At 32.6% G+C, this 9,925-nt stretch overlaps 1 long non-coding RNA gene across 1 annotated transcript; it reads left to right on the forward strand.

Annotated features, from left to right (window-relative positions):
• The first annotated feature begins 2,683 nt into the window (after positions 1–2,683).
• LOC117082016 lies at positions 2,684–9,099 on the forward strand. Its single transcript, XR_004436421.1, has 3 exons — positions 2,684–3,480; positions 5,727–5,730; positions 8,972–9,099. It is a non-coding gene; the product is annotated as an uncharacterized LOC117082016 (long non-coding RNA).
• The last annotated feature ends 826 nt before the right edge of the window (positions 9,100–9,925 follow it).

A 9,925-nucleotide genomic window follows, 5' to 3' on the forward strand; every position in this document is an offset into this window, starting at 1 on the left:
CAATGCCAATAATTGCTGTATTTTCCTGGAGATATTATAAGTGAATATTTTTTATTTTCTGCATTTCTACTTTGCCTTTGCCTTTCTACATGTTTTTACTTTCTAAGATAATCACCATCAACAATCATAATAAATATCTGTGCCAAATGTCAAAGATGTCTATAAAAGAGGAAAAACTTTCTTTTCAAAAATAAAAAACTTACAAAAAAGTCCAAATGGCTCAATAGATAATTGTCAATAGAAATTTGTAGTTAATTCCAGATAAAGAAATACAAATTTTAAAACATTGTAATGTGAATAAACTTTACACATAAATATCACCTATACCAAAATGACTTATTTTAAATTCAATGAAATCAATACATCTTTTATTCTTTTTAAATGTCAATATCTATATGTCATATATATGCCATATACAGTTGTTGACATATAAACAATTTGAAAATACATCAATAGCTGAGACAATGGCAATATGATAGAAATGAATTACTAATATAAAAATTGCCAAAATATGGGTTAGCTAATTTAGTACTTACAAATGGAATATATGACCTCAATATAGGTTTGCAAAGATCTAGTGTTCAAGTGATTGCATTTTTGAAGTGCAAAAAATTAAAATAAGCAACTTAATCATGAAAAAAGTATATATAGATATAGGTGTACATATATGCACATATGTACATATGTATATGGATATTATATACATAACAGTGCTGGTTAAAAAGAGTCAGCTCATTAAAAAAGTGAATAGGATGTTTAAATTAAGAAGGCAGAATACACAGGCACCCTTTCCTTTGGATGAGTATATACATATTATATAGAATATATTTAATATTTGGTTTTTGACTAGTGAACTTGACTAATTTAAGACTGATAAGAATTGATTTATTTTTTTAATTTTGCCTAGCTATCATAAAGAAAGTGCTGACAAATTTGCCTTAGTGCCATAAGCAATTAGCAAACTGGACAAGATATATGAAGAAAAACTTACTAGAAATCAGGTGGAGCTGAACACTGATTCCTGAGATAATAGAAAGAAATACAATTAGCTCAGTGGTTTGCTGGTGAAACAACTGGTTTACATACACACACACAAACACACTCTAAAACAAAAACCAAACAAACACCAAAGATGCCCTGGTCTTTAGCATTTGCATTTTTTGTGTGTGTTACAAATATTCACATCATGATTGAATATGTTTCCAATTCATGTTTCTGAAAAAAATGTAGTGCATACAATCAAATCTTGAGAAAGTTATGAGTAGTCTCCAGTGCATAACTGAGTGAGCTCTATAGTTATTCCAGTTTTTGACCTGGAGACATTTTTCAGACCACAATGTAGGGTTGCCCAAAGCATAGGACAAAATCCTGACAGAGCCAAGAAAAAAATAATGTCTTTTGTGGAGGCCAAGTTGGCTGAATTTTGCAGGACAGAGTCCCAGAAAGAAGTAAGTTGTCTAGAGAAACAGCTCCAGAAGTTTATATAAGGGTCTCCTCAAGTCTTTAACTGAGTAACTGAGCTATATACCTTAGGGTAAAACACCGTAAAGTGACCATTGGGATCTATAAGCTGAAAAATTGCCAGACAGGTCTAGGAGCCATTCGGATTTTGATGAGAATAAACAGGTCATGTCAAACATAATAGTAACCCTAGGAAAATTATTTCTTGAGAGTAGAGACAACATAAATGTAGAGTAAAGGCTAGTCTAGACTATTCCTTGGATGGGTTATCAGCAAGTTTCAGGAGGATCAAATTGGTACATATATAGCTTAGAACCCGCCAGAACAAAATCTCCCATCCTCTGCAGGAATATAACAGCCTAGATATTCAATAATCTAATGTTTGTAATATGACATTGATATAAAATTGCTAGATAAGTGGAAAACCACAACTATGTTACCTCCTATCGGAAAATAAAATCAAGTAGGCCACACAAACAGACCAAAAAATGTATATAATTATGAATAAGGATTTAAACCACCATTATATATATAATTAGGCATGTAAAGCAGATGTTGCATATAATGGGAAGAGAAATGTCAATTATTTTAACAAAAGAAATTTCTACAGTATCTGTAAGTACAAAATACTAATGTAATATTTGAAATTTAAAAATAATTACATGAGCTTAATGGTAGTATATTACTGACAAATGGTCTGTAAATCTGGAGACATAGTAAAAAAAAAAAAAAAATCTAAAGCCCACTGAGGGAAAATAAAATACGGAAAAAAATCAACAGTCCCAGTGAGTGGTAGGACAATATCAAGCAGAGTTTCATAGTATAATTAAAGGTCCAAAGAGTATAAGAAGTCTTTAAAAAATATTTTCTAACTTACTTGGAATAGGTTAAAATGCAGTATTTTCATAGAAATGTTTCATCGCTATTGTCACACTTGCTTGAGAAACTAAACATTTATTATTTATGGACATAAAGATGAGAGTAATAGACACTGGAAACTACTAGTGGAGGTGAGTGCAAGGGTTGAAAAAATGACCTATTGAGTACTGTGCTCACTATTTGGGTGACAAGGTTATTCATTATCCTGAACCTCAGCATCATCCAATATACTCGTGTTACAACCCTGAACATATAACTCCTATATCTAAAATAAAAATTAAAATTATAAAATTAAAAGTACAAGAATTAGGATTTCTTAATTTTATGCCTGCTTATTTTTCTTTTTAACTAACACATATTTTATACATTAGAAATTATATTTGGTTATTTTTTCAGGAAGTGTATTTTTTACATTATTTATTCCTCAGTTAATTAATTTTCACATTTGGCTCTTTCCTGACACATACAAGAAGAAATATATATATTCCTCATAGTAAATCTTAGGCCTTGTGTTTCTAAAGTCTTACTGTGAATTTTACTTTGAATAATTACTGAAATTTCTTCATGGCTTAATTTTTGTGTATTTCTGTGAATAACAGCCTTGGTTTTCGATGCCATGAAAGGTTCATTATATTGCACCTACTTTAGATTTTTAATCATTCATATTGATTGATAATCTGTCCTTTGCAGAAATCAGGAGTTTTCAAAAAGTTTATGGAAATATGTATTATGAAAAAAACTGTGCATAAATCTCAACTTTTTGCACAAAAGTAAATGTATACTAGCTTGTTAAAAAGGATCCAGTTGAAGGCACTGAGAAGAACGAGACATCAGTTTGAAAACAGCCTCTATCAGAGCAACTTGAATTATGCTAAAATTGAAGTAAGAACAAACATCAAATTTATGGTGAAGCTTGGGTAGGAGAATGGTATAATTGCTGATGCTCTACAAGAAGTTATGGGGATAACGTCACAAAGAAATGAGCAGTTTATGGCCAGGTGCTGTGGCTCATGCCTATAATCCCAGCATTTTGGGAGGCTGAGGTGGGTGGATCACGAGGTCAAGAGATCGAGACCTGCCTGGCCAACATAGTGAAACCCTATCTCTACTAAAAATACAAACAATTAGCTGGGCATGGTGGTGGACGCCTGTAATCCCAGCTATTCGGGAACCTGAGGCAGGAGAATCGCTTGAACCTGGAAGGTGGAGTTTTCAGTGAGCTGAGATCGCACCACTGCACTCCAGCCCAGACTCCATCCCCCTCCAACCCCCAAAAATAGTAGTTTACAAATGAATAACTCATTTTAAGGAATGAGACAACATTGAAGATGAACCTTGCAGTGGCAGACCAGCTACATCGATTTTCAAGGAAAAAAATAATCACGTTTGGCCCTACTTGAAAAGCATATTATGATGATTAAGAGCAGGACCAACAGCCAACATCATAGTCATCTCAATTGGTTCGGCTTACATCTTTCTGACTAAAAAATTAAAGTTGAGCAAATGTTTCACTTGATAAGTGCCAAAATTGTTGCATCCAGATCAGCTAAAAATAAGAGCAGAGTTTTCCATTTCTTTGAAGAATTTTAGCAGAAGATGAAACATGGGCTTTACCAATATGATCCTAAAGACAAAGCACCAACAAAAAAATGGCTGTAAAGAGGTAAAAGTGGTCCAATCATAAGCAAAAGTAGACTGGTCATGAGCAAAGGTCATGACAACAGTTTCTGGGATGCTCAAGGAATTTTGCTTGTTGACTTTCTAGAGGGCCAAAGAACAGTAACATCTGCTAAGAAGAGGAGTATTTTGAGAATGCTAAAGTTTTAGCAGAAAAACACCTGCAAATGCTTCACTAGAGAGTCCTTCTCCATCACAACAATCCTGCTGCTCATTCCTCTTATCAAACAAAAATAATTTTGAGAAAGTTTCAATGGTAAATCATTAGGCATCCACCTTACAGCTTGATTTGGCTTCTTATGGCTTCTTCTTGCTTTGTAATAGTAAAAAACCTGTAAGGGCACTCATTTTTTTTCAGTTAATGACATGAAAAAGACTACATTAACATGGTTAAATCCCCCAGTAGTATGAGTTCTTTAAAGATGGACTGAATGGCTGATATCATTGCTTACAAAAGTGCCTTGAACTTGATGGACCTTATATTAAGAAATAAAGTTTTTCTTTGAATTTTTTATCTTTGAATTCAAATTTCCCAAACAATCTTTGAGTCCCCTCAAAGAGTAAGCATGTTTACTTTTAAATAGTTGCATTAAAATTTTTAAATAGCTAGCACTTACCCTTTTAAAAGTCAAAATCACATTTCTTTGGATGAAGAAAAACTGTTAAGAACTAGTTTACCTTTTCTACAAGAAAAAAAATCATAGTGATTTTAATTTTAATTTTTTATTTTAATCCAGAAATATGGCTATGAAGTGTGACCTGTGTTGTTACTTAATATGTAACAGAAAGTGCTAATAACAGAAAGTGCTAATAAAGTGGAAAGAACTGAAGTCCCTTGGGCACTATAGAGTTCCCTTTTCTTAAAAAAATGCAGGAATGCCAGTTGACTATTGGTAAATCAACTCCTAGCTATTTAGCTTGAAGTCATTCTGTGTTTTTCCTATCATCATGGTCTTTTCAAAACTACCTGAGTTAGCTAGAAATTATTTGTTTGCTTGATTGGTTTTTGAAAGATTTTAGGACCTCCTTGTTGTTTTGTGTGTTGTGAAATTTCACCATAGCACAAACTAATGTAAGTTAATACTGAAGTGAACTTTTTAATAGGAAGGTTCATACTATTCTACATTTCTGAACAATTTTATTCTATCTACCTATCCATCTAATCTCTTATCTCTTTCTACCTTACATTTTCCCCACTTCAATCATTTTCTCTCTTATTATTTAATTTCTGTCACATACATATTAGAAGTACAAGATCAACTTCATGTCTCAACATTTTCTCATTCTTTAAAACTCCTTAAAACTTAGATCTGTATTTTGGAAATATTTATTCATCCACATACTCTAACTTGCTTTTATAGTTTGTTTTGTTTTTTCATTAATCCCACTTACTGTGTTTTAATTTTTATGTTTCAGTCTTAAATTTTTAGGTATCATAGATGTCTTTTATGTAATATCTTTCAGTTTTGAACATCATTATTAACATAATATTAGTAATTTTCTACTTGCTTTGTTAACATTTAACCTAAGGGGTTAGTTCTTATTTTGAGTTTGTTATCTTTCATTATTGATCTCAGTTTTCCTAAGGAGTTTGGCGATTTATGGTTAGTTTAACTATTAGTTCTTGCAACTAATAGTGAGGAGAAGATCAAACATGATGCCAGGTGTGATGGCTCACACCTGTAATCCCAGCACTTTGGGAGTCCAAGGCGGGTGGATCATGACCAGCCTGACCAAAATGGAGAAACCTCATCTGTATTAAAAGTACAAAAATTAACCAGGCGTGGTGGCAAATGCCTGTAATCCCAGCTACTCGGGAGGCTGAGGAAGGAGAATCGCTTGAACCTGGGAGGCGGAGGTTGCAGTGAGCCAAGATCGCGCCACTGTGCTCCAGCCTGGGCAACAAGATTGAAACTGTCTCAAAAAAGAAAGCTTGTTAGGGTGAAAAAAAAAAAATAATAATGGGCCTAAAGAGTAGACTAGGAAGAACAAGCAGAATGTGAGAGAAAATATATAGAGAAAGGATGTGTTAGAGAATCCAACTGAATTGACAGAGTTTTTTAATTGGAGCAATTAATAGTGTCAAGTGTTGCTAAAGCATCAAATATGATAAGTTAAAAATAGATTTAGAAAAATAACATTATTTCCTTCAAAGAATGTTAAATGATAAGACCATTGTCCAGGATTAAATGGGTTGAGACATACGGGAAAACAAAAATGTTCGAAGTAGAGTGTGGTGGAAAGGAGAGAGTTTGAGACTTTATATAGAGGTATTTGAAGAGTTGAGTGAGACAGATTCTGGCCTTTGTTTTAATGGAAATTTTTTTTAACTTATCAATAAATATTTACCTGAGAAGGAGTGTCTGAATATCCAAATGAAGAAAGGAAATGGTGTAAATTGTAGTTAGTTCTTAATAAGATAGGAAGAAAAAACATAAAACACTGGTGGAAAAATTGAGATTATTTAAGAGTGAAAGGAGCTTCTATGTTGTAATGGGAAGACAAGGTTGTAGGTTGATTTAAGATGTGGATGAGTGATCAGAAGATGAAGCATTTTTAAGTGAAGTTTATGTTTTCTAAATGAAAGTAGTAGGACTGGCCAGAAAATGAGATCAAAGAATTTGGGGTTTGGAGACGTGGTGCCTAATTATGCATCCAACTGAGCTGAAACAAGAGTGCATATATCAGAAAAGCACATTTCTGTTTAGGTGTTTCTACTAGAAGTATCACACCACAAGGTGTATGTGTGCTAAACCACAGCTATTATTGATTAGGGATTATTTTGGTCACTCAGAGAATTCTCACAGATATTTCACTCTGTTACTGATCCTGTGTGTTTGTTTTGTTCCCACTTCCTTTGAGAAGCAAGCAGAGGCTCCTGAGATGCCATGTATCTAAGATGATTTGAAGAACACCCTAGTTCTATCAGCTCTACCATTTTTGCTTTAGAGAAAACCGTAACCCTGAGAATCTTTTGCTTACAATTTCCTGAGTTTACAGCAAAAGAAAGAATGAGGAAAATAAGGACTACATTATGTTTCCTATTTTAACCATAGTTATCTTATTTATGAGCCCCGATTTGAAAGCTTGAAAATTTAAATGTGCACCAAAAAGCCAATTCTACATATACTGGGAAACTTACAAGCTATAATTCTTCATTCAGCAATTCAAACGATGCCAGAAGCCATTCTAGAAAGGAAACCACATTTTAAATTCTTTTATTTGAATTTTCTCTGTTTGTATACAGATGCAGCCCTGATTGAACAAGACTTATTTTTGAATGAGAGTATACTCTAAGTTACTATTTTTCCCTTTGTTCTGTTCCAATGATATGGAGGCACTGACTAATTTGGCAATTGCTGGTACAGAAAAATCTACTCCAAAATTCTATCATTTAAAGTAAAAAAAAAATGTACCCTTGCTCTTATTATTCTGTTTCAAGACTGCTATGTTAGAAAAACAGTAATTTCCTGTTTTGTCCCCATTTATAAATTGTGTGAATGGATATGAAATCACACACTCCTTTTAATTAGTTTCAATTTTTGACTCATTGAATAATCTATTACTTTTTGATATAAATTATTATGAATGTACAAATAAAGTTATCTTATTTTTCTGTAAATTGTTGAGTTGAAAATAACGTACACATATATAGTTTTAGGTAAATTTCTAGTAGTGACCATTTAGGTTTATTCAAAATGTAAGAATATTTAATAATAGCTTATCTACAATTGTCCAGGTAGTTGAATTGCAGAATATATCTTTCTTTGAGATTTCATTAGGGCATTTGAAATATTTCTGTTCCCAAGCTATCTGCTATAGTGATATGAGAAACATTTGGTCACATGAGATTTGCCAAGGGGGTCATTGCCAAAAACCAGTCATGACTGTCCATGTTAAATGAATGTATTCCCCAATAGTGTAGTTTTGTACCATAGTAATATTAGTTTATTTTTGAAAGGTTAATATAACTTCCTTTCTATATTAATAATTATTTATATTATTCTATATTAATTTTTATTTAAAATTGAATAAAATTATTTTATTAAAATTTATTTACCACAATTTTTATTTAAAGTTAAATAAAATTATTAATTTTATTAAAATTTATTTACCACAAATTCATCCATTTTAAGTGTATAATTTATTTTTATAAATTCATAAAATATATATATTATTTTGTAAATTTATTGAATTCTCCAGTCATCCCCACAATCCAGTTTTAGAACATTTCCATAAGCACAAAAGGTTCCATCATCGCTGTTTGCAGTTACTCCCTGCTCTAAGGCAACTATTAATCTACTTTCTTTCTGTAAAAATTTGCTTTTTCTGAACATTTCATATAAGTAATTTATATAACATGTGGTCTTTTGTGTCTGTTTTCATCCATTGTGCATAACATTTTTGAAGTTCTTCCATATTATGGCATGCACTTTGTTCATTTTTAATTTTGACTGATACAGTGTTCTGTTATAGGAATATGAGAATATTTTGTTTATGAAATTACAAGCTGATGGATGCATGGATTATTTCCAGTTTGGGGCTATTATAAATAATACTGTTATAAACATTTGCATACATATCTTTTGGTGAATATATGTTTTTGTTTCTCATCTGTAGAATTCTAGAAGTAGAATTATTGGTATAGAAGTAGAATTATTGGTTTATGTTTAATTTTTAAAGACATAATAATTCCCAGATTGATTGTATCATTTTTCATACCCATCAGTGATATTTGGTGAAAATATAAAGAAATTGAAATACTCAAATACTACTCATGAATATAAAAAATGACTTTATTTGGCTGGGCATGGTGGCTCATGCCTGCAATCCCAGCATTTTGGGAGGTCAAGGTGGGCAAATCACGAGGTCAGGACATTGAAACCATCCTGGCTAACACGGTGAAATCCTGTCTCTATTAAAAATATAAAAAATTAGCCAGGCGTGGTGGCAGGCGCCTGCAGTCCCAGCTACTCGGGAGGCTGAGGCAGGAGAATGACGTGAACCTGGTAGGCGGAGCTTGCAGTGAGCAGAGATGGCGCCACTACATTCCGGCCTGGGAGACAGAGCGAGACTGCGTCTTAAAAAAAAAAAGAAAGAAAGAAAAAGAAAAAAGTTTATTTCACCTTCCTTTTTGAAGAAAAAATTATCTCAGTATTTATTATTGATTAACAGATTATTTTGAATATGTTATTTATGCCACTACACTGCCTCCGGTCATGTTGTTTCACATAAAAGTCAGCTGTTCAACATGGTGCTCCCTTCCCCCAGCTTCCTCCCCCAGCATGTAATGAGCTGTTATTCTCTTTCTGATTTCAAAGCTTTCGCTTTGACTTTGAGTCTCAATAACTTGACTATAATGGGTTTAGTTATGAATCTCTTTCTATTTTTCCTACTTGAGGTTTCAGTTTTTTTTTTTTTTTTTTTTTTTTTAATGTGTAGATCAGTAGTTTTCATCAAATTTGGCAAAGCTTTGATGGTTACTTATTCCAGTAACTTTTCTTACCCCTCTCTCTCCCCTTTCGCTTGGGATCGTTAAACATGCGTAGGTATGCTTGAAATGGTCTCACAGATCTGTGAGACTCAGTTAATTTTTCACCAAGATTTTGTCTTTGTTCTTCAGATTGAATAACTTGTTTCGATCTGTCTGTAGATTGGACAATTCTTTAGTCTGGTACCTTAAATCTCCTAATGTGCAAACTCTCCTAATGTATAGCAAACTTTCAATTTTAATTTTTTTTTCCAAATCTGGAATTTATATTTAGTTCTTTTCATAGCTTTTCTCTCCCTATTGAGAATTCCTCTGTGTAAATTTATTGTTGTCAAACTTTAATTATTTAAGCATGGCTTCTCTGGCTTTTTAATATATTTATAATTGTGTCCTCACAGTCTGTATCTGCTAAATCCA

This window comes from Trachypithecus francoisi, unplaced genomic scaffold (assembly GCF_009764315.1).
Source record: "Trachypithecus francoisi isolate TF-2019V2 unplaced genomic scaffold, Tfra_2.0 Lachesis_group9, whole genome shotgun sequence".
Classification (NCBI taxonomy): domain Eukaryota; kingdom Metazoa; phylum Chordata; class Mammalia; order Primates; family Cercopithecidae; genus Trachypithecus; species Trachypithecus francoisi.